The 27,962-nt window shown below is 41.8% G+C and overlaps 1 protein-coding gene across 25 annotated transcripts in view; it reads right to left on the bottom strand.

Annotated features, from left to right (window-relative positions):
• The window catches only part of DTNA (dystrobrevin alpha), a 221,610-nt gene extending 194,202 nt beyond the window's left edge, over window positions 1–27,408 (bottom strand). For 11 of the 25 annotated variants that reach the window (XM_086888964.1, XM_086889064.1, XM_086888939.1 and 8 more), the window contains exon 1: window positions 27,151–27,402. The gene's annotated coding sequence lies outside the window, so the exon portion shown is untranslated. Of the gene's footprint in view, window positions 1–27,150 lie in introns of all 25 variants that reach the window. The other 14 variants (XM_086888961.1, XM_086889057.1, XM_086888945.1 and 11 more) reach the window with 2 other exon arrangements.
• Between the last annotated feature and the right edge of the window lie 554 nt (window positions 27,409–27,962).

Raw genomic sequence — 27,962 nt, forward strand, 5'->3', positions numbered from 1 at the left:
AGATCTAACATGGAGGTTACTGGGACTAAAAAAAGGGATAGAAACAACCTGTAGAGGAATTTGGTGTTTTGGCTTATTTAAATTTAACACTTTATACTTAAGGATATATTTGGCCCCTGGTATTTAAGGATTTTCTCCACAGAACACCCATTAAGTCCTACAAGGAATATAAGTGTGCTATTTCCACCAATACTACTGGATTTACAGGTGAATTGAGATTCATCCCTGAGTTCACAACTGCAGTACAAAAGCCCTTGGCCTCACAGAAGACAAGTGAGAGAGAGCATCAAGGACAGAAAAGCTACCCAGAGATACTTCTCTGCAGCCTTTCAAACAGCACTTGGAGGAGATGCTTGCCCTCTGCAAAGACACTGTCACAGAGGAAGATTTGGGAGTAGGCTAGGGGCTGGATCACAGGACCCAGCCATCCACAGGTCCTGAGCACAGCATTCCTAGCAGCAGCTGACTCCAACCACGAAAACAGTGGTGAAGAGCCAACCAACCCAAAGTGTTACATCTCTTCTAGTCCTTGGTCAGTGATCTGCTCAAGTACTACTCTGCACACATTTTGTCATACAAGGAGTGGTGACCTTCTCTGAAAATTTCATGCTATGGACAGGAAAACCATTTAACGTGCTTCCTATAATTTTATGCACAGATTTTCCACCTAATACATACATAAATCAAACTTGAGTAAGTTTTGTTACTAGAAAAAAACCCTCTGAAACAATCAAGTTTTCCTAATGCTTCTGCCACATGCAGAGTGAGCACTATAGTGAACGCTGTGTGTTCAGAATGTGCTAATTGCCAGGTCCCAGGAGCATTCCCTTTAGCCCACTCCACATCTTCTCATAAAATAGCCTTTACCACATTGTGATGACAGTTGCAGACCCGTATTTTGAAAGTCTGTTATTGCTGTTTAAATTTATAACATGATCATTAAATATGAAGTTATTTCTTAACAGAATTCTGCTGTGGCTTACTACAGTTCTACATCAGAAGTAAGTATTTGTTTACCCTTAAATTATTCTCAAAACAATTTTCATATGAATAAAATTTCATGTGAGTAAAAAAAGGTCCTTTTCACTAGAACACACGTATTTTTCACTTAAAAGATAATGAAGATGGCAATTAGGAGATTTTTCTGTATCCTATATCCTAAAACCTTCTCGGCTGCTGTTTATTAAAAAAAATATTATGAAGAAGCAAAAGAAAACTACAAATTCAACCCTTTAGTGCTGTTTTACATCACTGTTGGACAAACAGTATTAGGACACAAAAGCCATTAACCTCTTCTGCTGAGGATCATTGTGTTTATGACATGACAGACTACCAGCATATACTTAATTGTAAAGGCTGTTTGCACATAAAATAACCAAATGGTCAAACTAAAATAGCTTCCCAAATTCTGCATCTGTAGTCTATGTATTGCTGCACGCCTCTCAAGAACTTTCATGTCAACTTCCTAGTAAGAGCTCAGAACAGTTTTCAAATTCAATGAAGTTCGAGAAAGGAAGTGAGTAGGTGAAGAAATTGTTTTTTCTATCCAAAAATATGACACTTCATTAGTATGTGGGAGAATTAATTCCTTCATTTGTGAAAAAATGTTTGCTTTTCTCTATACACCCAGGTTGGCAATTGCTTTTATTGTTCCACTTTGCTGTTCTACAGTATCTTAAGAAGAAATTTTCCAGCAGCAAACTAAGAGAGCAAATTACTTTGTAAGCAATTTTTTCCTGAACCATTTTGTATTTTGCATTGTAGATAAACATGTCTTCACAACTGCTCTTTTCAACTTCACCCTTTCCCTTGTTCCTCCAGTGATGTCATTGTCCTGTATCTTAATTTCCTACTGCTCCGAGGTCACAAATTTTTATTACCCAACTTCACCATGGGATCTACCTGAGGATCAAGACATGACATCAGAACACGACAGTTATGTCTCCTGGTTATTAATCTCAGCTCTCCATAGTCTTGCAGACATTTCTTCTGCTTTTGTTGACTTTTTACTGTTTTCTCAGAGCTACTGAATTATTCATCTGTCACCATAAATGTAGAGTTCATCATATAAATATGCAAAGTCACCATTTTAGAGCAGACATTCAAAGACAAATTCATATAAAGGCTTTTTATAGATCATTAAACCTGCATAGCAAAAGACACACTGTACCACATATGTAGTAGTATATGATAGGAATGAAGCTGAAAGTAAACTCTGAGTGGAGTATTCCAGCCTACTCTCTGCTATGCTACTTTTCACAGTAAGGCTTCCATTCTGATTTACAAAACCTGTTCCTGCTTCTTTCCTCAGTTAATACAATCCCAAAAGGGACGTTCATCTCAACAAACCTATCTATTAGACTGCGTCAGAAAACTTCCTTTCTCTGTACTGATACTTGCTTTTCATGGAGAGCAGCTACTTCCTAACAGGTATTTTCAACCTGGACCTGTCTCTTGGCAAGATATCTACAGATCTGAGTGAGACAACAACAAGGTAGAACTAAACACTCCCAAAATACCCAGTCAATATTTTTACCTTTACGACTGCTAAATATAGGGAAATTCCATACGTGCTCACCTAGACTTCAGTGAGAATAAAGGGGACAAAAGACTTATTTGTCAGTGCTTAATTTACTACATGAATTTTATGCATGGTCAGTTATACTACATAAAATAATCCTAACACTGGTTCATGCATTTTGCAGTCAGCTTTATCAGATAAAGTTTGAAGATTCAATTATAATTTAAAAAGAACAATTACCTTTTAAATAACAGCTTGAGTTAACAAAAGGAACAGATTCATCACTCAGTGGCAGTAAGATCATATTCTAGGTAAAGATAGCCTGAGCAACTAAGCTGCGGGAAAACCTGTTCAAACACTCGACATTTGACTGCAGTTCTCATAATATAATTCACAGTAACCTTAGCAATGCCAATTTGAGCAAAGATTGGGGCAAACCCCAAAAGACTGGTTTGGTTTTGATTTTCATTTTACAGAACAAAAATGCACACTGGCTCTTGAAAAGAAGCTAAGAAAGTTCACTAGGATTTGCTATCTCAGAATGCAGTGTCTCCCATTACCCACAAGCAACTTGGCAAAGACAGAAGTTGGGACAGCCAGTTTATATTAGCTGTATGATCTGCATGATCATCTTTTGTCTTGTTGCCCTCATGTCTTCCCTGGATATTTAGACAGGAGCACTGAATACACCAAAACAACAGGAGATGTCATTTGCACTCTTCTCACTGGCTTCAAAAGCCTGATGGGCTGGCCATTTGGGACACAAATATTTCCAGAAGTGAGACATACTGTTGAGCAAAGAGCAGGGCCATGTTTGCCATTCTACTCTCTGCATTGTAGGTATTTAGTTCATTTTCCATAGTCACGACTACAGAACGTGTTTTGTAAAATCAAGTTCTATTTATGCTCTTGCCCTCATTTAGCCTCAGAAAACATTTCCTTTTCAAAATCCTTGAGTTCTACTGTAATTACTTCTTAGGGAAATATCTTGACACTTCCTGGAAACGAATGACAGTTCCTTAAAAAAACAGATACACTCCAAAAATTTCAGAACAAGCTCTCTATACCTGCTATACTAGCTAGCATCCAGAGTAAGCTATCATGGCTGAAACTTTGTCCCAAGCAGAAGGTGGAGTTTTATGAACTGGAATTATATAAGAAATTCAGCAGAAAGAGGGCTGGCAGTTAGAACAAGGTCAGTGCAACACAGCCCTAAGTCCAAGAGAGAGTGAAAAAGAGATGGATGCTGGAACCATGAAACCTATCTGAAAGCTGTTCATGTGATCTGAAGTCTGCAAGGAAATTAACGATGGGAAATTTCACAGCGAAAGAGTGGACACAAGACTTGCTCAGCATTTTGTTTCTGTTGAGTAGAACCATTTAAGTATGTGTACTTAGAGCCAGGTACTGTAAAGCTGCACGTTTCAGCCAGATTTTATTCTGGAATGCAGACTCCAGCAACACAGATCTGTTGTTATTTCCACTTAAGAATTACTTTTTTCATTAAACTGATATCCACTGAAAATAGGTTTAAAGTACAGTCAGGTGAATGAGTGTCTGAGGAGTTCTGATACAACTTGAGCTAAGCTATTGTCTCTTATCTGAGGCAACAATGATCATGTGAATGCAAAGCAGAAAAGCATACCTTAAACCACCATCTTGGTACCAAGCACTTGTGATGAGCAGCAAGCGGTCTTCATCCATTTCATGGCAGAACTGTGAGGCAGCACAAGCTAATACCGTCTTTTGTTTAAAGTTTGTGCTGAAACAGCTTGGGAAAGCTCACATGGGACTCTAAGTTCCATTGGAAATTGAAAATTCTTCCACAATGCCTGAAGCATCCTTCCAGTCCTCTAGATAAACTAGAAAACTCAAATCAAAATCGATGTCTACATGAGGTTTTACTTTAACTCTGTCTGTTTAATTCAGGTAAGTGCAACCATTATTTTTACAAAGTGGCCTAGGAAATTAACTTTCAGCTCACATGAAGCTTTTAGCTGTTGTTTGTAATTACTTCTGGAGCTCTTGCAAAGACATGTTGCTCTAAAATGAACCAATTTTAGCAGTTTTATTGCCTTACTCCTACCAAACACAAGCCTGTATAGGTTAAGTTTTACCCATTCATATACATGTATAGTAGCTGAAAATAAACAAGACATGTTTCCAGGGTGCAAGGCTTAAGTTTCAAAGTGAGAACATGGGCAAATGCACAGAAGACAGTAATTAGAGCAATGAAATAAAGTTAATAAAAGAAAAAATAATATCAGGAAATTAGTATCTTTCTTAACAGGAGATCTGTTAATGCTCTGGAACATTTTCCTAAGGGAAGCAGTGGGAGCTCCATTACTTTGATAATTTAAAATTAGACTGACAAAAAAGTAGCAAATGTACAGCACAATAAAGAATAATTCCATACAGGAAGGGGAATGAAGTAGGTGACTAATAAGTCTTTCTTTCTAACAGCTATGAATCATACAAGTGCAGTGGTGGCTTGTATAAAAACTGGAGTTTCTATACACAGATGGTAATGCAAACTGGTACCTCTTACACAGTACTTGTTGGTAATGGTTGGGGGATCCAATTCTTCATATTCCACAAACACACATTATTATTATAACCACACTGTTAGACTATCTGCCTAAATTTTACAGAAAGTTCACATAACATGCTTTACTTACCACCCCCTGTCCTCCAAACAACAAAAGCAATGCCAGTTTTGTTATTGCATGCATGCTTATTTTGCTGGGACAGAACTTCCTTAGCTAAAAGCTCCTGGAGCTAATTTATGAACTCAGTGTTTTACATGCAACCAGAGGTAAGAATTTTCGGTCTCAGGTCGTATCATCTTTTCCTTGAGTTCAATTAATTCTCTATTTGAAGGCATATTTAAGACAAACATTTGATCTGTTGAGTACGAGTTCAGTATTTCCTGATCAAAGCTGAGAGAAAGAATGAAACACAGGCTTTTTATTTGATTCTTCTGTTTTCCAATATTTTCTCAAGTACTGTAGAGAGACAAGTGTTATTTGAACTAATCTTTCCAGGCCAAGCTGTTTGACCCACATGCTTTGTTGCCACTACGTGACATGGAGACCTTACAAGAGTTGTGCCGTGACAGTGACACGCTGCTCAGAGCACAGACTGGGGGTTAAACATTCACCACTGCAGCAGTAGTCTGCAAATCAAAAGAGGGAAAAAGTAGCAGTTTAAACTATATATAGGATGGCATTTTGGATAAATCTGAACATGATGTCCCTTAATTTTTGTAAAAAGCAAGACTGTCCATAAAAAAGGGTACCGTAAGGCACTTTTTGCCAAGGATCACAGGAAGTAAAACTTACTGTGGTGCCTATTCTGCTTTTTAAATAATCACCTTCAACTACAAATTTGGAAACAACATATCAGAGAACAAAGGCAGCAATTTTCCACAAACTGTTTAGGAATTAGGAAGAGTAGAAGAATATGTTTAGATTTTTTAAAATCTTGTATTTCACCATTTTTGCAAAAAACCCACGCTCATTAAAAAACAAACCAACCAACCTCCACATTTCTCCAAAGATCTTGTCATTGGAGCAGGCTGAGGATGGTCTATCACACATTGTCTGGATGGAAAGTAGCTTAACAATTAGGAGGAGCATCAAGTGCTACTTAGTGCACTTTGGAAAGAACCTGTTTCCTTTGCTGGCAGGTTACTTTGCCTTTGCAGTCTCTTCCCAAAGAGTCTAAGTCTGGAATACTATTTTCCAATCACCATGAGTGGCAGTGCCTGTGTGTCACGTTCAAACAACTCCATGATCAAAAAAATGATAGATTCAGGTTTGGTATTGGAATCAGCTTAGATGACACAGTGATAATAGTGTGGATGCAATATAGCATAAAGTACGAAATTCTGGTTTTCTTAATCATAGGAAAACACATACCAGCATATAGTAACTAAATAATAGTCTTTTTCTTTTTACATTCTTACAGTAGCACAGGAAAACTGAAATAATGGGAAAATCAGTAGTACACTACAGATATTTACCCATATAAGACTTTGGTAGAAATCCACTGCAATGCAAACAGCAATCTAGATTTATAAAGCAAACACTTCCAGTCCCAGAAGACAATCACTTAGGGCACTGGTCCGAGTCAATTTGGCTCCTTCATCTAATTAGAACAGGAAGTCATGGACTAGAGAATTGAGGTTTGATGCAACTGAGTGTCTTGGGAGACAGTCAGTTGAAGGACCATTTCCAACATGAGCATAGCACAGTCAGTGCAACTATAAACATTACTGTCTGATAATACTTTTATTTTCAGTGAAAGCTGTATGAATTGTTCCTAATTTTTTTCCACTTTTCAAAATATTTGCCTTCAAAACATGCTTTGTGTTTCTTCTCTTTTTAACTACTATGACTGAAGAAGGGGCAAAGTTAATAGAAAGGAAGACAGAAGGCAAAACAAAAATGGAAAAATCTGGCAAGGCACAAAAACTTAAAATTTTTGATGTCCTCTCACCCCAAGTGCTGCTAAACTCTTGGAATAGCTTTCATCTCAGAAGGAAAGTTATGGCTGACTGGCACCAATTGTTGAAGAGAGTGCTTTGTTGTCTTCCTACAGCACAGGGAACCAGGACCTTGGGATGCTGGGTTGGTGACCAAATCCATAGAGTGGTCCTGAAGTGTAAATGGGGGGAAAAGCAGGGTGGGCTTAGGATGGGTGAAAAGGAGGGTGAGGATGAGAAAGTGTGATCATCAGAGCTCTCACACCAGCTGCTGCAGTCCTTTGTGGCCCCCCTTCAGGTGAGCTGTGGGCTTCTGCCGTATACACAAGCACACCAGGACAACTTCACATGTGCGAGATGGGGAATGCCTGTCGCAGATGAGTGCTTAAGGGTCACTTAAAGCACCTGGGAAGGGAGGGGATCTATGACCACAATATCCCTATGAGATCGAAATACTCCTTTAATTCCTTTGCCATAGCAGGACCTGAAGATGTCTCAGCATTCCCTGATGTCACTGTCACGCTAAATAAGATAAGGAAATGTCACATGTATCAGCAATGTTTCTCCAAAAAAAGGTCAGGCCTGCGCAAAGCAAAGAAGCAGCACAGAATGGGTGAAAACAAGTGAAGCCTCAGTCTGACCTCAGTGACATGACCCATTGACCTCAGCCAACCTTCAGATACGAGCTGTCACGAAAGTGACAAAGCAAGTTCTAGTGATTAACACCACAAAGTGTATTATTTCTGCATTATTAACCTTGCACGTTTTGCTACTGTGAGCTGGAAAGCACAGGGAAACTCTTAAGTATCAGAAGCACTGATACCCTTCTAATACTTACATATCTGACTTTGATTATCTGATCATAGCTTCTTCTTACATGAACAGCTTCCAAGGTAGTGATTCCAGGATCACTCAAGCTCACGTTGTTTTATCGATGTGAGTAATCCCAGATGTTCAGTGCAGTTGCTTACATTAATAAAGACACACAACTCTCAAGTGGTTGTAGGATCAGAGCCTTCGGGTTGTGAATAGTCATTGGCTTTTCTGCTGTTAACAGGCCATTGATGAACTGCAGCTTCCTTCATATCTGACAGACGGATATTAAGGTACACATCTATCACTGTCATTTTTCTCTCACAACTTTTTAAAATGCAGAATCACATTCAAAAAGCAATCAATAGCAATCCAGTTGCAAGTACCTCTAATGAAGCGCGGCAGAAACAATTTAGTATTAGACTTTCATCTGAAAGGTCTCAGAAAACATTTCTCAGCTCTACTTCATCTGCCCAAAAAGAAGATCAAGGTGTTTATTCCAGGATTTATGCCAGTGGGGGCAGACACACACTGAACTGCCTACAGCAAGGAACTCCACTATGTAGGATAGCACAGCTCTTTGCATAAAGTTATTGCTGCCACAGATTGCTTGTCCTGCTCACATCTATTCTTCAATGTCCAGAGCTCTAATTATTATAACTACTTACAGCTGAAATGACAATGACAACTATCAGTTCTTAAAAGTATTTCCAAAAGGAATTACAAAAACTTTTTTGAAAATTGAAAGCCTCTGCTAGGATACCTGCCAATGTATCTGTTACATTTTTGATTCATGTTTGTGAATACTGACAGATGGGTAATGATGTGGGTCAAGTTTGCACTAAACATTTCCACGCTATGCCCATCATGCATGATAGCTCTTCTTGTACCTTGACTCCACCCTCAGCAAAAGTCTGGAAGCCATATCAGATTTATATTTTGTCAAATATTGAGGAACGTGATTAATTAGAAATACTTCCTCCTGCTGTGGGAGCAAAAGATAAAGGCAGAATGCAACCCAGCACATCAGCTGACTGAACCTGTTTTCAGCTTTTCTTTCTTGAATAAAATTTTCAAACACACATCATAACTCTCTATAATGCAAACCATCCCATTCACAATGTAACTCACAAGGAGGAGCCAGCAGTGATTTTTCACTTATCTTCTAAAATACAATTATTACTTTTTAATTTTGGATGCTCAGTGAACAACCAAGGCTGCTTGAAAACCAATATGATTCCCATTTTCAGATACACAACTACAAGATAAAGGAATAAAATCACACAATAATTTTCAACAGAAGTATGAAAACCACTAATAAGCATATGCTGATGTGAATTGGCTTGTATCTCTAGCACCTCAAATGAAAATCCATTATCTTTGCTCATAAAGTAGATTTGTGCACTTGACCTGTACTTTTTAGAATTAATTAATACAGACTAAGGGATACTACTGCATAGACAACTCTAATCCAAACTGCTACTCCTAATTGGTAAAAATTACTTTATTAAGCCCTAGATATCAAACAAGATATAGGTCTATGGTATAGCACTACTGAAATGTTTCAGATAAGCTTGTTTGATGCCTGATCTAATTCCATATTTAAAAAAATAAAAAGGTTTTAATTCTAACTTTGTTTTCAAAAGAAAATGGAGAATATCAACAGAAATCACCCTGAAATCATAGTACTGGCTCAAAAAAGTGCCAGCATTCTGATGGTTGGTGTTCAAACAGGGCTTCAGAATTCCATCTCCCTTGTTGAGAAGCCAACAAGAGCACGAAGCCCGAAGCTTCTGAGTTCATACTTGCAATTCACCACTAAAACTCTCCCAGAAACTGTTAGTTTACATGGCAGCAAGGCAACAAAGCAACATTTTATCAAAACAATCCCGCTGTGTCACAAAAAACTCCTCACTTTTCCAAGTATGCAGCAGCAGATTGAGCAGCTCTAAGAAGCACCTATCAGGTCAAGCATCTCAAGAACCACAGTGAAGCAACTCTCTGAAAGCTTCAGGTACCTCCCCCATTCAGAGATGAGTAGCTTCTAGCAGTGGAAGAGTGGGAGTAATCCAAGAGCAAGCTCTTCTCCTGGCACCACTGTGAGACAGCACAGGGCTTAAAAAGGCAGCAGCTCTCATGTACAGGTTCCCAAACCGGGAAGCAGCAAGATGCTTATGAAAATAGCTTGTTTTTAATAAAAGGGCTTGCAATGACCCAAAAGAAGACACTACAGTAGCCAGCCAGAAAAGCAAAATAGAAAAAGAATGACAGATCTCATTTAAAAAAAGAAAAATATATTAAATCTAGATTTAATGAAAACAGAGAGAAATCACATTCATGTGGCAAATCTTTCAGATCTCTTTTGCCAGTCACACTCAGGGCCAGAAGAAATACCATTCCCCAAAATGTTCTTTGGAATGAAACAAAAACCTTCAGTTGCAGTAAACTGGCAGTTAAAACAAAAGCTGAAATTAAATGAGCTGCCCTTCTACATACTTTGCAGCCATCAAAAGCTTTCAATATATTTATCAGTCTTTTCCTCTTGAGCTGAAATTTTGCTTTTCAGTTTTCTTTAATCCTAGCTTTATACACACCCTTTCTTGGATCTTAATTGCTCTCATCCTACTTTCAACTCACATTTTGTGTTGCCCTGGGAGAAAAATTGCTTGTTTAACGAGAAGAGCCACAAAAGGATTTTAGCCTATTCTAAAACAACATTGAACTATTCCTACCTTACTTTCATGAAATGCCTTTACAGAGGTCATTTTAAAAAGTATGTCAACGGAAAGCCAGTCCATCAAAGAAAATGCTAATAGACACACAGGCAGAATATTAAGATTGCACAAATCACCACATTCTCTCCTTTTACAAGTATTTGCATGCATTCACTCACTCATTTGGTGATTCTCTCCTGCAGCTTCATGACTTCAAGGTAAATTCAGAACTACAGGGATTACTGGAGGGTTGGGAGATTTCAACACCCAGGAGGTGAGGCCAGGGGAAGGATGTGGGTGGGTCACATCATCCATGGGGCAGGGAACAGATTTTTTTACTGGGATTCTACACAGTCTCCTCAGCTAGAAGGTGGGGGCCAGCTTTAAAAGCCTGTCAGAGACCATCAGACCCAGAGAGTACTGATGAGGTGTTCTTGGCATCTGGGAGAGGTCTGCAGCTCATCCTGCCTTGCAGAAAGGTTCAGCAGCTGTGGTGTGGGTAGGGTCATTAGTAATGCTGCATTCATGACTCATCTGTGGCTTATTCCTTAAATACACACACAGGCAGGAATTTTGTGTTTCACTGGGCTTGGAGTTGGTCAGGACCTTTAGCATAAATCTGTGTATTAGTCTGCAAGGAAATTTGTCATCTGACCTTGACATATTTCTTACACTTTGAGAAAGAGTACTGGTTCCATAGTTCCCTGCTTGTAAGAATGGGGAATACATCTCAGAAGAAGAGAAGCCTTTACACCAAGGGTATTTCCCAGTTACAAACAAAGACTAAGAGAGTCTTGGAAGAGACTTGATCAGGAGAACAAAACCAAACAGCAGAAATTTTAGCACGGAAGTGCTTTAACTTGAGCTGAAAACTGAAATCTTCCATCAGCAAAATCAAATGAAGTACTTCATTAAAAGCCAAGTTTAATTCATGCAGAGAAAATGCATCACTTTCAAAACAGACTGAGTGTTTTTGTTTGGGGATAAGCTGTGTCTCTCTGGGCTGCTGGAGGATCTCAGTGGATTTCTAATTTTGGTGTCTTGTAGACTGGACTATGGAGCTGCTTTTGGACAGCAAAATACAACCTCCCCACTGGGCACAGAAGCTGCATAGTGATGACATGCCAAGAAAGGAAAGCTTTCCCAAGGCTGGGAAACCTGACACAGTAGGAGACAGAAAGGATGAAGTGCTGCAGTGGCTCAGGAGGAAAAAAAAATAAGTTCAGACTGAGGTAAAGAAAACAAGGAGTTTGGCAACATTAAAGTATTTTGATAATGAATTTTTAAATGAAATGTTTTTAAATATCTGAATGGGAAGTTTTGGGTCTGGCTACAGTTTTTTGTTGATCAATTTACACAGAAAGCAAAAGCTTTTAGCAAAACATTCCACAGCACCGAAGATTAACTTTTTCTTTCTTTTTTTCAGTCATGTCAATTTTCTGCTTTTTAAATCAAATTCTATATAAGCTGTGCTAGAATAAAGAGAGGCACAATGAAGTTGCTCTTCGTATTCAGTGAAAGAATAGAACAGAAGTTGGACTGGTCTGTTCTGATGCTTCTTAGACCACTGACAAAGCAGTGTTTATTTCAGTATCATTATCACATGTCTAAAATTCACTAGTACTGAATATTAAATCACATCTTTTTATCTGGGAAAAACCTCATGGTTTCTGTGAAAACCTACAAAAGTAAGAAATGTAAGTCAAAACTGATTTTAAATCTGTATGTTATTAGACTCACTGGTATAGCTGTTAATTCTCTAAAATATGAATAGTACCTCAAAAATCTATTTCTGATCTTTTTCAAAGAAAACACATGGCAAATTTGGGGGTTTTCCCCTCCCCTAACAATGTGGGTTTGGTTCTTTAAAGGATGTGCGAGTTTTTCTTCCTCTTTTTTCCTAACAGCTGCTTTTTTCTTTGCCTTGCTTTTGAGAACAGGCTATGCAATTTTTAGAAAATACGCACAGCAAATGAATCACCAAATGATAGTAGTTAAGCTCCAGCCATTGTGGATGCTCCTACTGAGGGGGAGCACAAGGGTTTGCTCAGGAGCACGCAGAGTATGAGGTGGGTGACCCTTGGTGTGGGCTCAGGCTGAGGAGGCGCCTCTCCTACAGTCCCCACACATGGAGAGTGTCGCACAGAGAGGCACAAAGTGGAGGAGAGCATCGCTCACTGATATGTTCACATACTCCTGGTCATGTTCACATACTCCTGGTCATGTTCACATACTTCAGCAACACCAAAATACCCACAGTGAAAGACCACTGCCACCTAGAAGAAGCCCAGTGAAGTTACCCGCTGGCTCCTCAGGGGCGTGAAGAGCAAAGTCACAATTAATTCAGCTGGGATTGCATGGAAGCACTGCGCAATGGATTCCTTTCAACCTGCTAATATCCTCTCATGGAAAGGGGATTGTAGGGACTTTTTGCAGACACAAACCTCTCCTTGTACATTCTACAACCAAATCCTGTATCTGGATTTAGCTCAGCATAAGCTAGCATAATCTTAAAGTCCTGGTGTATGCAGCAAAGCACAAAAAAAAATCTTATTATGACAGTAAAATCACAGCTGAGGTAAATATATTCTGCATCTCTACTTCCAGACATTTGCAACCTTCTCTGTTGCAAATACTGTCCTCTGGCCCAAGGATTTCTTGTCTTGTCAGTTCAAGACTTAAAAAGCAAACAAGAAAAATATTTGCCAGTTATTTTTGATCATCTGCAGTGCTCAGATAGGGAAAAAAAAGAGGAAATTGGCGTACAAAACATGGAAGGACATAACTTCTTATCATTCGGCCTTGAAGCCTTCCCTCTGCACCTAGGAGCTAACTTGGCATCTCAGTCATGCTAAACCACCAGGTCTGCACACAGAAATTCCCACAGAAAGTCAGCTCTAATATCAGCTCCCAAAGTTTTCATTATACCATTTTTTCCTCCTTGTGCTGCAAGAGTTAAAAAGGAGATGTACTGACAGAAATAGAAACATTTGTTATTTGGCAATGTTATTAAATACACTAAAATCTGACAAAACCAAATCATTACTTTTAGCAGTGACCAGTGTTATCTGGGAATGCAATAGTTAAATACTAAAGAAGAGAAACTTACATGGCTGGTAAATAAAATAGTGGATGAACTCCCACCTCTTTGGAACTTAAAAGCCCCACAATGAGACACTAGCTGACTTATGAGCTGATTTAATATACTCCAGTTACAAATGGGAAATGTGTTCATCCTCAGTCAGATCACTGAGAAGAAGAGAACAATTCTTGGACTTGAAAATATCCCCCCCCGCTCTGCAACAAGTCTCTCTGGGATTAAGGCAGGCATGGACTCCACACCATTTGAAAGGGACTCTGACATCGCAATCCATGTTATTAGGATGTTGACTCGGTCTTTGCAGCTGAGTTTTCATGATACAATCTACAAGTAATTCCTTAAAAAAGCCTGTTGTTCATACCTTCCCTTCCCTTTTTTTATTTTTGGTTTGTTTGCATTACCACTGGCTCTCCCAGTATGCTAAGAAATACTGTCACCTCACCTTTGCAGACATGCGTATTTGTATATATTCAGGCACCTATTTCCCTTCTCTGGTGCAGATGTTTGATCTTGCTCCAGTGTGTGCACTGGATGCTTCACAGGAAACACACAGGGAAGAGTCATAGCAAATTCCCTCAAGAGTGACTTTACTGGAGCTGTATGAATTTCTGGAGCTACGGATCTACTGCCTAGATTGTATGTTACATTCTCCTTTTGCATGAGAAGGCACAGATTAGCTGCACTGCTTTGTATTTTGCTTAAAAGGCTTAGGAGCTAGGGTAGTTTTCTTGCTACATTTCTTGAAAACTGTTCCATGTATTTTGTTTTTAAAAGGGAGATTTAAAAATAGAATATTAAAAAACCCAATGGTGACAGTACAGTTACAAATGCTGAAGTTTTAGAGGAACTGCTGCGGGAGTTGCTGCTAGGAATACTTGCCAACTAGAAAAACACAACAGTAAAGAAGACAGTAAATACAGATGAATGGACAACACAGAGCAGAACCTTGTATTTCAAAATCCAGCTAAACACCTTAATATCTAATGCCATTGACGATTCATGAATAGCATGCAAGTGGGTGTTACCACTTTCCAAAATAAAGTCACATCAAACACTCAGCTCTTGCAAGGTAAGGGAGGATTGTCTTCTTTAAAAACAAAAGGAAACAAAAGGAATAAACTCTGAAAAATTAGCTGTGAAAAAAAGAGTAAAGGCCTTTTCAAGGTCAGAGCTTTCAGCCACACTGCTCACATAACAAACACTAACAAATGTTTTGATAATTCAAGGACTGTGTGTGAGTGTATGCTGGAGCTTCAATTTAAACACTCCAACACCATTTAAAAACTTATCCTAAATTACATTCCACTCGCTGATGTGCTCTTTCCAAATACAATACCATCTGAGGTAAAGCATAAAGAGCAAATATATTCTTAATAAATTTTTAACCTCATGTTAACAAGGGATTCTTTGGACTTAGCCATGCAGACAGCAAGAGGTCCAGGAAGTTCCACTGCTGTGAGGCTGTTAGAGACAAGAAGTGATAACCTTTTGGTTTGGGGTTTTGCAAACAAAGCAACACATTGTTCTTGATTACTGTGCTTGAAGACCGGTTGAAAAATGTAATTGGCCCAGTATCTTGCATTCCTTAAAGGGAAATAGATGTGTGAAGAGCTAACTACAACAACATGCAAGCTTTGCTGCCATTTCAGCAGAAAGAAGTTAAAACAAAGAAAAGCAAGAAAAGGAAAAATACCACCATGAAAACCAAACACTCTTTCTTCTCCTCCCAAAGCCCCTTGAGAGCCATCCAGCTAGATGCTGATAATATTGGGTAACTGGATCTTATGAAACAAGTTTCTTTGTAGCTTGACATATTGGTTTCAACAAATTGGGATGTAAATCGTAATACCAATGGGACAACAACAGTTTTTCTCTCTGTTAAGCAGAGGCCATAGAGAATCCCCTGGAAAAAAACAGCAGATAATTCAAGTGCCCTGGTTGGCTTCCAAATAGCCAGCTCAGGAGTTCTAAGGTCAGGTCCTATAACCCCACTCTCCTCTGCATTCTGAGTGAGGAAGCAGCCACAGGACCCCACTGCACCAGTCAGTATCATCCCTGCTCAAGCATTCCTGCTTGACAAACGTGCGGCATTTTGTGAAAAAAATAAAAATAAATGGGAGGTGAGCGACATCCCAGCTGCTGATGTCAAAGGAAGGCTAACATCTGCATCCTGCCCTCAGTGGTACACCTGGCACTTTCCCACCTGGCCAAAGGGGCAGCCACCTCAGCTGAGCCTGCCTGCAGCCCCACGGTTCCCATCTGCAGCACCAGTCAAGGAATTAAAGGTTCATGGGATAACCGTGACCATTTGTAGCTCTGGCAGCAGCTTTCAGTGCTCCTTCCGTTGTGAAATTTCAAGTTCTTGCGGAACACATGTGTATGTAAGGGAAATCTGGGTTTCAAGGACAAACCTTCTTGATACCTGAGTAGTAAGATGACATTGACTCATAGGCATAAGGTCTGCTCTGAAAGATAACTTTGTTTCTAAATCTTTTTCCTTGGTTTTGAGCAGCAAATGGCACAGACATATGGGACTACTAAGGTTTCTGCTATATTATTTATTTCTGTTTCTTTTTCTTCCAAACTCCCCTATTTTCTTCAGCCATGTCCTCAGTTGGATGTTCAGATTAAGGTGAGAATTGTATTAAAAATACATAAACAGTAGGATCATCAAACACGGTATGTGCAAAATGGCAGGTTCTAGAAATATTCACTGCTAAAATTTCAACTGTTAAATGTGTTTTGGTAGGCAAAGAAGACTCTGCAGCTTTTTTAAACATGAGGAAATCCAAAGGATTACATCAAACCATGTTACAGACACTGACAGATACAGGTTTTCAAGCAAAACAGCTGTCATTAAAGCTTCTGTGACTGCTTAGAATACGCTCCTGCAGTCTCCTAAAAAAACCCTAAACCCATGGGAAAAAAAAGAATACCTTTAGCCTATACTTTAGCTTCAGAACAGAGAGGCAGCTCCATCTTTCTTCTTTTTCCTATGAATAAACAAAAGCAACATGAACCATTTTGACCCCTGTGGTCACCAGCAAGGGCCAGAAAGCCACAATATGGCCTGTAACAAGCATGCTCATCTCACAGCAGGGACTATAACCTCACATTTCCTTTCCTAGGACTGCACTTAGCATGAAATGTGCCCATTTCATTTTATTTAACATTAAGGTCTTCCAGATAGGACATCTCTTCTGACCTTCCAAAGGCTCTCACTACTCGAAACAAGACTATGAGCGCTAGGTAAAAAGTCTGAAACCTGGTACCAGCACAGCTGCTAAAATGCTGTTGTGTCATTCCTTCCCTTGGACACTCATACAAGCTGTCCCTGCACATCTATGGAGACAGCAACCTGCCAAAGCCACCAGGGTCTGTGTCCTTCTGTGGGACAACCAGTGCAATTAATGATTGAGATGATTTGTGCGCTCACAGGCCGTCCACAGTCGATGTGCAGCAGTGGTTGAGACAGAGCAGCTTAAATCCAGGTGCCACTGGGAGGACAGGAAAGGATCCTTTGGCTTGTAGAGGACAGGAGCACACAAGAGCAGCTGCAGGGGGAAGGAGGGAGGCCAGTGTGAGGCATGACTGTTCAGTGGGATGTTTCTGTGTGGAGCTGGCAAGACAGGAAAACAGCTGGGTCCAGGACATGTATAGAGGCAATTGAAGGTGAAAGGGAAGTATCTAGAAGTAGTGTGACCTCTAAATCAGCCTTCTTACTGCATTTCTGATTACCCTCACGGCCTAAATGTGATCAGGTTTGATCAAACGTTCATGTCATTATATGGCAACCAAAGAAGGGCATAGCTAATGATTTTTTTTTTAACTCTCAAAAACATTGTTTAGGCCTGGTGTGACCTATCCCTATCTTATTCTAACAGGATGCCCAACTTTCACAGTTCCTAATTTTATTTATCACATAATACATGTACAGAAACACAGACAAACACATATTAACACCTTTAAAAGTAATTGTCACAGGAAATGCAACACAAATCTAGCTGTGCATGTCTTAAGCCTTCCCTGTTCACACCCTGCCCAGAGAATAAGAGTCATTTATTGGGAAGCATGTCCCTTTTATTTCTGGCCCTCTCCCCAGGCCAGTATCCTCAAAGCCTTTCTTCTAGTCTTTCCATTTGGCTACTTGGTGAACTCCAGAAGCATTTGCATTGATGGTGCAGGACTTAGCACTAGATCTGTCATATATGGTTAAGCTGCTGCTGGGCTAAGCTCCCTTTTTTATCCTGAGTGGTATTTTCTCTTTGAACTTTAGGAATTTATACAGTGTTTTATCCTTTCAAGTATCTCTACAAATTCTTCACAGGATCTACAGCACAGGCAGGGCCTTTTTATGACAGAAAGACACAGTGGGTTTTCATGCTTTGCAGTCACTGTAATATAACCCACTGCTTCACTAAGCCCACTAACATTACATTCATTATTTGGAACGGAGCTTATGGTAAAGAAGTCATTTGTTCTGATAGTCAAGTGCACCATCAAAAGTCTGATTGCCTACAACAAATCAAGAGAGTTTTATAAGCCCTACTATGTGCTTTCATATGTTAAAAAAAAAGCCACAAATTGTGCAGGAATAATTATTCTTCTGCCAGCTTGTTTTTAAAATGAAGATAGGTAACACTTACGTGTAAATGCAAATAGCAGGAATAATATGGGGCTCCCAGGGTATCAGAAAGGTAGCATTCCTTTTGGAAATATCAAAGAGCACTACAATGGGACAAATGAAACGTACCTTTCACCAAAACATGAAGGTATTCTACCTATTCTTCTGCTTAAGGATGACTGGCTAATGCTTATTGCAGAGAAATGTACTAAGTAGCTGCATTTTAAGTTAACACCTTGTACAAGAGCTATTGTGTACCTTTTCTGTGCAAAAAAGTTTAATGTAGTTGTCCATAATAATTTCAGTCCTGGTATGACTAGATAAACAGGAGTCATGAAGGAAAAATTGGCCAAGTGCCTTTTAAGAAATGTAATGTTCACAAATACTGACTGCTATAAAATCTTCTGTATCTGTCTAGAGAAACAAGGACTACTTTTGGAGTCACTCTAATATTGCAGTACTTCCAGTATGTATCACCTTTCTCTGCAGAAGGTTATACAGAGCACGGTGTGGTGCAGTTCAGCTTCCAAAGTCCTGTCTGTGGGCTTGAAACACCCAGCAAACTGACCCTGCTACTGCTAACACTGGTCTTCTCAAGAGAATTCCTCCTGCAGGTAGTCCTGTAAGGTCAAATGAGACCCTTTGCCAAAAAAGCCTTTGCAAAATCAGTCGTGCTCTATCATGTTAAGAGAAAAGGAAGCTAGCTGGAGCATGTACTAATTTTAATTAACACAGTACATCCTTCTCATCAGATGACCTGGCTGGGTTTTTTTTCCTCCTTTCCTCTCCTTCCTTCTTTTCTTTTTGCTGTTTCAGGCTTTTTTTAAATCTTTTTTTATTCTACCGTTCTTTTATGCATTTTCTTTTCTCCTTTCACATACTATTTTTCTCCATCCCACTTTCCCCTTTTAACAACCCACGTTCTCCTCCTCCTGCATCCTGTTTTTAATTTGTCCTCTCCCAGTCCTTTGAAGGACTACACCTGTGTTTTTCTAACAGTCCCCCCAAGAAGCAGCTGAATGCAAGTGATAAGAAAACTGATAAAAACCCCTTGAGTCTTAAAGGCTGTATTCCTACTAGCCTGCACAAAGGGAAATGGTAGATGTGGGCTAAGGAAAGAGGGATTAAATGAGTCAAAATTTGCAGAATTCCAACACAGGGGATTTAAATTTCTGTACTTCCCATTAACTAATGCACAGTATCATTAAACTGCTTGTTCTGGTTAATATTTAAGAAGAGAAAAAATGAGCAGTGTCACATGGTAAACATGTCTGGAAGCCTAAAAAATAAAAAGAGTAAGAAGTTAATAAAAGTGTGTATACGCGCCAGACATCATACTCAGACCAGGAATGATGATGTCATTTCCATTACAGGAGCAAATACCTGCCTCTGAAACCTGCAGTTTTAATTGCATTTTAAAATCCATGCTCTAAGAAATGACATCATTATTTCCCTTCCTCAGAACAGCGCTTTTCTTGCACTCATTTCGGACACCTCGCCAGGTAGGTTAGTCCACAACAAAAGCCTGGTCCCATTCTTTAAGCCAAAACACACTCCCCTAGGTCTGACCCACTGCATTTAATGTGCTGGCTTGCAAAATTTCTCTGTGGACTGTGTGCACTCAGAAATCAGCAGTACCTGATTTGGAAGTCACAGGCAGATGCCATATCTTCAGGTTAAGCATAAAGGGATTACACTAGATCTGGCAAATGTCATTTATTTCCAGGATTTGAGAAAAGATTTTTCTTATCCCAGTAATTCCAGCTAATCTAACTTAAGGATCCTAGAAAGATAAAGCTGAATCTCTGCTTTTATTCTGAGAGTATCCAGAGCACATTATGGATTTTGCCAAAAATCACAGATCCTTGGTTTGCCTTACCAGCTCAAAAAAACTACATCCACAGACCTTCCAGAATTTTAAGAGAAGCCCATGGCACTTTCCAGCTGGTTATGTGATGCTACTCATACTACAGTCCACAAGTGCTCTCTCCTAGTGAGAGCTGGACCTTCAAGCAAGAAACTTGTGTGCCCTGAGACAGCAAGGCCAGATGATTCTCCAGCATCACACATCTATAAAATTAGGGCAATAGGCTGAAGAGAAATGGGCTTCTGCAACCAAATCCATGCGCAGACAAGTTCAAATCACCTATATCCTTTCTGTAGAGATGCAACTAATGCCAGTATCTTCAAAATAATTACATATATTTAACTATCAAATAATATACTGCCTGCATGCATGTGTTAGCTGAGTGCCATCCATGGAAGTGGCTTAGCTAGGGAGTCTAGCTGACTACACAAAGATTTTGGAAGCTATGACCTATGAAGAAAGTTTGGTATGTTTTGTACTGACAACTGATTTCCACACAACTCTTGTTCACGATAATATTTCACGCTTTAAAACATAATTCAAAATAAAAAAGTACGGCATGCACAAATTCCCACTGATCTCAAGCTGTACTAGTAACTGTGTTGGTAGAATCTGAGCTGGTAGCCAGCTCCAAGTGGTTTGTAAGGAAATTCACTGCAGTAAAGTGTCATTTTCCACATTCCTAGCTGTAGTTACAAGAGTGCCTAGATTCAAGACTAAAAAGCCTCCTTTGTTTATTACATAATCTGCAGAACTGCAAGCAGAGAGCAACAAGGAAAGCAGATCCTTCCTTCCTTTCCTCTGAGCACTCTAACATGCCCTCGGTCCAAAAGAAGTCTCTCTCCAGGCTCGTTGCTTCAGCACCTTTTTTCAAACTGCAGAGATCCCTCTTTATCACGCCCGTACATACGATTATCTACATCTACACACATGTATGCGCTCTGCTGGCTGCCCACATCCAGGCCCATCTGCCAGGCTGGCACGGTGCCCGCCCAGACTTTGGTCGGCCCATTTCACTAAAGCAGAACTGTCAAGCAGTGATGGACTCTGGTGGGCAGCCAAGAGCCCTCCTTCCTCCAGGGACCAAAGCCTCCCCGCGCCACTCAAGGTTGTGTGGCACACCACGGGAGCACGACCACTGGCACGCAAGCCAAAGCAAAGAAGATTTCAAAGAGGAAAGAAAAGAGGAGAGCTGACTGGTACTTCAGACTGTGATCCAGGACTACTTTGTGGAGGTGATTATAGCGGACAATGCTGCTGTGGCCAAGCACGGGCCAGCCATCATTTAACTTTGATTTTGGCACCAATCAAGTACAACAGGGCAATTGTGAGTCATCTCAATAGATGTAAATAGCTACCATACAGGGCAATTCAGTGAGGCATAAGGGCATAGACAAATGACCTACAAAAGCAGCTCCTTCCACACGTGCAGACTTGCTGAGTAACTCCAGCTGCTCAGGAACCAGGAGTCAAGAGCAGAACTACACGCACCAGATCTTCAATTCAGCCCAAATCTTTCCAGGAGGATCATCCTGCACATGCTGCTCCCCCTCACATTTCTGTTTAAAGCTGATCTTTACTTTCACACTTGCACTGTGGGAAGACAGAGGTGGGTCATGGTTTGCACTGGGGTTCTAATCTCTCAAAGACAATAGTAACATGCCAGGAAATGTCGCTTTATCTTCTACTTTTCCTCCAGGCACCTGTGGATTTGGCCACCTCTCGATGTGGCTATTCCTCATGGATGGAATCCGCCCACCCACCCTCACTGGTGTCAAATTGGATGCAAACACAGCTCCGCCTCCCTGCGTGAGCCAGGATGAAGAGTCCAATGCAGTTTCACTGTTCAATGGGTCTATTCACCCGTAAGTCTGACAGGCAAATTCTGGCACTAAACCAGCAGCTCTTCTGCACCCCAGGAAGGCCCAAGGGCAAAATTATATCATGCTTTTATTTAAACCAACATGGTCAAACTTCATTACGGAGCAGTTTTAAGTGAACCTCCGCTCATGCTCGCTGTGTCAGGACTCAGTGGTAAGGAAGAAGTCCCAGCTGAACTTTTGAAAAGCTGGAGATAATGCTGAAAGATTCTTCCCCCTGTTGATTTTAGTCAGGTCAGAAAAATCTTACATTATGATACTTACATCACAAAACAGTGTAGACATTGCCGCTGCACGACATTTCATTTGTTGGTACCTCTTTAGATAACTAAGCCAAGGCAGAGCTTGTCAGCACCAAGAGAAAAGAAAATCAAGTGTACTTCTGAAGTCTGAATTTCTTCTTAAGCAAAATAAGCAGACATCCAGACCACTACATGAGGAAATTCCACATGTATCTTCTACTTCAATTTTGAATGGCTCTTCTGACATCTCTTCCAGCTAAGAAGATTAAAAAAGACCAAATCATTTGAGATACTGCATTGCTTCTTGACATCAATCTGGTGAAAAGATTTAACTGAAAAGAGCCTTTATTTTTGTACTTTGTACGTTATAGGATGGAATTCTGTTAAGTTGTAATCTCTTCTGAACAATTATAGAAATCGTTGTATTTCCCTTTACAGGCTGTTCTGCCTGTACAGAGAGAGCATCCCTATAAAAATGCAGCCTCTGTACGATAAAAGGTATGGCTTAGGGTTTCCCTCTGGGTCCTTGTGGCATATGCACAGGCACGTGAACTGTCAGTGGTACTTCTCACATAATCAGTATAAATACAGTGGTTCCAAGAGGAGATGACATCATACATTTTATAGTAAAGGCACTGCATGAAACAATTACAGTCCCTAGCAGCAGTTGTGGATATGCCATAGGTAAGTGGAACATCCTTTCTTCAGTGGGATGGAGGAAATACACAAAGACTGGATTTACGTCAACGTAATAGAGGGAAGGATTTTGCCCCATACATTTAAGAGTTAAGGTCTATCTTAAGATAGGCCAAAAACCTGGCTCTGCTCAAGTGAACAGCATCAAGGCAGTTAGTCTCAGATTTGGTCATCTCCACACCAGCACGCAAGGACCACTGAAATTTCCAAGTTCTTACAAGCGGCTTGGCATTTTATCTCAGTTGCTGAGACTGCTAAACCATACCTGCACTGATTTCTACACAAGTGATGCTAGACATCTGTACATCTAAAGAATACAATAAATGCATCTAACTGAAAAACAGATGAAGCATTTACACTTTAACTGGGATTTCTACAATTTAGACCTAAATTTTCACATCTTTGCTGCATGGTTTTCCATATGTCTTCATTGTAACAGTTTCCCAATTTAAGGCAGTGTGAGAAGACAGAAGCTTTTTTTGCAAGACCACGAACACACACACACCCCTACCTCAAAACCAGTGCTAACATCTGCGGCAATCACAATATGGTAACTGGCTACATACAGGAGATTAAAAATATACAAATCAATAATGTTCTGCTACAATTTTCAAATAGAAACCTCATGTAATTTTTTTCCAAACAGTCCCTTTAGTAGCTTTTGTAATGACATTGGAGATGGAGACATTGCATTACACTCTTCAAGCCATTCTGGTAGTCCCATACATAATTTCCCCCCTGCCTCCCCCCGGTTTTCAGCAAAAGTGTCATTCTTGTGCTGTTTGTGTAAGTGGACAGAATTTCAAGCATCTGCTCCCAAATGATTATAAATCAAGGAACCTTCATGCTCCATTAGCTTGAGAAGATAGCGTTATTAATGATTGCTATTCAAGGAAGTTCACAGAAAGTGTCTAAGTGAAGATACCTCTGATGTAAAGCTTTGTTTTGTTTCTGAAAACAGCTGCGTGGGCAAATCTTCACTCTTGCTGTTTAACATATTTCTGAGGCTACCACGTCTAAGAAATTTCAATTATATGCGTTAGCTTAGCAGTTACATCAGTTTCTTCTGGGAAAAGACACAATACTGACATTCCACAGCAAAACTCATGAAAAGTCATTTAGCTTAACAAATACTGGGGTCTATAAAGATGCAACACTGCTCTCTTACTCTGCTATTCTTTATCCAGTTCCAGAAGTCTGAAAAAGCTGATTCAACTCTAAAACATAAGTGAAAAATTAAGTATTAGGTTGTATTACATGGACTTGAAAAAATGTAAGAAATGACTGGGTATAGCCTGGCAGAGCTGATTTGCTCCACAGGTTAATACACCATGATTTTCTACATGATCCTAACCACCAGCCCTTCATTTCCATAGAAGTAGGACCAACTCTGCAAAGAAAAGGCGAGTCAGAGGTCTGATTATGTGAGTTTTCCGCCTGTTAGTTACTTGCCTAGGTGCACAATGAATATGATGCACTCCATGCATGAATACCACATAATACCGAATTTAAAGATAAGAGATCTGACTCATCACTCCACTGCACCAGTTTTATGCCTACGGGGCTCCATGTTCTTCCATGGTGACTCAGACCCAAGACTCCCCTCTCTCCAGGAAAAACATGACAAGTCATGCAGTACATGTCAGACTTACCCATCAACTGTAATCCTCATTTGCACTGCCAAACTAATTGGAATGTAACATTCCGTACCACTTACATTTTGCTGTTAAGCCTAGAGATAGGAATATACATAATTAACGTAAAGAGCAGCACTTTAAAATATAGTCATTGGAATTAACCCCATTACACCTGGCAACACATTCCAGGAACCCTGCTTGAGAAAGGAGTCCTTTCCAAATGTTAATATGGGCATGCTAAGATTAACACGGAATTAAGGAGAAGGAGATTAGTCACTGGAACAAAAAGTTTCTCTGAAACAGTTCTCATTACAAGACTGCTGCCTTCACTTTTCCAAGCCAAGGCTGCTGAAACACAAGAAAGTTTGGACAACTCTAAGGTAGGCATTGACTGTTTCCTCCAAAAGGACATGCTGTGTTTATGACAGCTATTTTTGGCTTTCAGCTATACAAATATAAAACACCATGAGGCCCATTTTCTTCTCACAGCTTCACGTCTGTATATATTCATTGATTTCAGTGCAATTATATCTGATTATTTGCCTGGAATGGAAGTTAGATCACTGCTGACCCTTATAGGCAATTCTGAATGGATTTATACTGGGCAAAATGTGTAAGAGGAGACAATCTACAGTCTGACAGCATACAACTGTAGAAATCAAGGAAATAATTAATAAAGGAATAAATCTTCAAAAGCCAAACAAAGCAATTAATCCTTCACCTTGTCCTAAACCTTAAGGGATTGGTATCCAGCAGTTTACCCTAAGTATCTTACCCTTTTTTTTCTGTTTTTCAGTAACAGAATCAGTGGGTTACTCTAGAAGGCAGAGATCACTGCCACAGGGTTGCTTTCAGGATTGGGCTACCTTGCAGAGAGAGTTGAAGCTATGATGGTTGATCCTGCACAGCTTAGCCATGCTGGGCAGTGGTGCACACAACCAGTAACACAATGAAAACTGCTCGTGGAAATGATTACACACCACTGGGGACCCACACACACTGAGCATTACATGCATGAACTACCCACTGCTTGTGATCACAGAGGGCACATGTATGTAATTTTGTATTTACTACTACCACTGCAAGATGATAGCATCTCATTCTGACTACACTTACATCCCACTGAGAGGTCAAGCCAGGAGATGGTATTAGATGTGTGCTTTTCTATAAGAAGGCAAAATTTATTCTGAGGCATTCAGTTCTTTGAGTTTTACCTCTGTCTTATGAAAGAGAAAAAAAAAAAAATCCACAAAAAGCCACAAAATCGTCCACTGCAATGAATACAGACTGACTAAATACAGGACCTTGACTGCAACAGGAAGGTGAAACACAAAATATGTGTCAGTAGGATCATTCCCTTTTGAGGAGCAATATAAAGACATGAACTTAAAATAGACATGGCATTGGCTCTTATCTCATGCTCGCTCACCCTTTGACAACCAGAAACCAGGGCGACTTAAAAACCTAGCACTTACTACTCTTCAGTTGCCGTAATTCTATTAGTCTGGTCACATGACAGTGACAGGTGTGAGACACAACCTGGTATCCAGGTGAAACTTATGAAAACAGCTTCATAGCTAATGACACTGTCAAACCACAGAACCCCTGCCTTTACGCCCAATATTAAAACACTTCTACATCCAAAAACCAAGGGGAGAAACAGAGGTACAGTGTTCAGAACTGAACAGCAAGTTATAAAACTTCAAACACAAGACAATATATTGAAAACCTAGTGGCACCAAATCTGCGATGCTGCTTATTACTTGGTGAACCTCTCCTTTTAACATCTGGGTCACCACTAACTATCTAGGATTACCAGACAACACTGCTTCCCACCCATGTTTAAAGTACTACTAAGTACTACCTAAAACATCACCCATGCTGGGAAGTGGACCCAGTGACTAAGTACCCGGTTCAGCGGTCGCCAGCAGTATTTCACTTTGGGTGGTAGCTGGTCTCTAGCATGGGAGTTGTAGAACAAGGCAGTTCGGCTGCAACGACCGAGATTTTCACCGCCCAACACCAAAGTTTGCCAAGGCGCCGGTGAACGCACAGGTAAAGGCAGTCGCTGCTGCGTTGCGGGGCGCCGTCCTTTCGTCACTTTTACCTCAGCCGGCTGCAAGAGGCGACAGCAGGCGAGCAGGGACAGCCCACCGGGTCCCCAGGTGGTCTCCAGGGACCCCGGGACCTGCTGCACGGAGCGGCTGGGTGGGCGAGCGGGAGCGAGTGCCGTGCCGCATGCCTGTGCACGCTCGCACGCCGGGAGCGCCTCAGCGGCGCCCGGGGACAGGCGGCAGGGCCGTGCGACCCCACCGGGGCGGCCTCGGGAGGGCGGGGGACAAAGGGGGGCTTCCCCCCTGCCTCGCCCACCCTCCGGAGGCCTCCCGCCACCCCCGGACCGCGGTGCCGATGGGGGAGCCCCCGGCGCCCCCCGCCCCGCGAAGGCGCACGGCAACAGGCGGCTGCGCCCCCCGCCCGGCACCTCGCACCCGCTGCCCCGCTCGGCATCGCTACCTCGGGAAGGCTCCGTGCGCTCCCGCCGCCGCCGGGGCGGATCAGCTGATATTTACCTGTGAGGTAATGCACGCTCCGTAAGGTCACCGTGCACCCGCCGCCGGCACACGGTGCCAGGCAGGAGGAGGGACGCGCCGGGAGGAGCGGGAGTTGCTCCTGCTCCGCCGCCGCCGCGCACGGCGCCGGAGCGGGGCGGCCGCGCCGCGCAGAGGCAGAGGCGGCCGCTGCCGCTGCAGCTCCTGGCACATGCTGCAGGTGTCAGCGCAGGAGCTGCCCCGCCGCCCGCCCGCCGCGCCCGCCCCGCCGCGCTGCGCAGCCGCGCCCGCCGCACCGCGCCGGCGCCGCGATGGTGCGCCGGCGCCCTCGGCAGCCTGAAGCCGCCGCGAAGCCGCTGCCCGGCCCCGGCGCTCCCCTCGGGAGACGCTCCCCCGCCAGTACCGGCGGAGAGGGGGCGGTGGGAGGGATGACGTAGTGGGGCGTGGGGCAGGGGCGAGGCCGGGCGGCGCGGCCGGGAGCCCCCTCCGGGCCCCCCGAGGGCGCGGCTCCGCCAAGGGGGTGCGGGCGGGACCCCCCCATCCCTGCCGGAGCGGCGGGCGGGCCGGGGGAGCGGCGGGGCGAGCGGGGGGAGAGGGATGATGTAATCCCTTTTTCCAGGGCTGGGCGGGGCCTGGCCGCGGGAGGAGGTGGGCGCGACGCCGCGGCTCCCCCGGGAGGGGGCGAGGAGGGGGATGCGCACCGTGCCGGCTTCTCACGGTGCCGGCTGCTCACGGTGCCGGCTGCTCACGGTGCCGGCTTCTCACGGTGCCGGCTGCTCACGGTGCCGGCTGCTCACGGTGCCGGCTTCTCACCGTGCCGGCTTCTCACCGTG

Source organism: Cyanistes caeruleus, chromosome 1 (genome assembly GCF_971803275.1).
Source record: "Cyanistes caeruleus chromosome 1, bCyaCae1.hap1.1, whole genome shotgun sequence".
Taxonomy (NCBI): Eukaryota; Metazoa; Chordata; class Aves; order Passeriformes; family Paridae; genus Cyanistes; species Cyanistes caeruleus.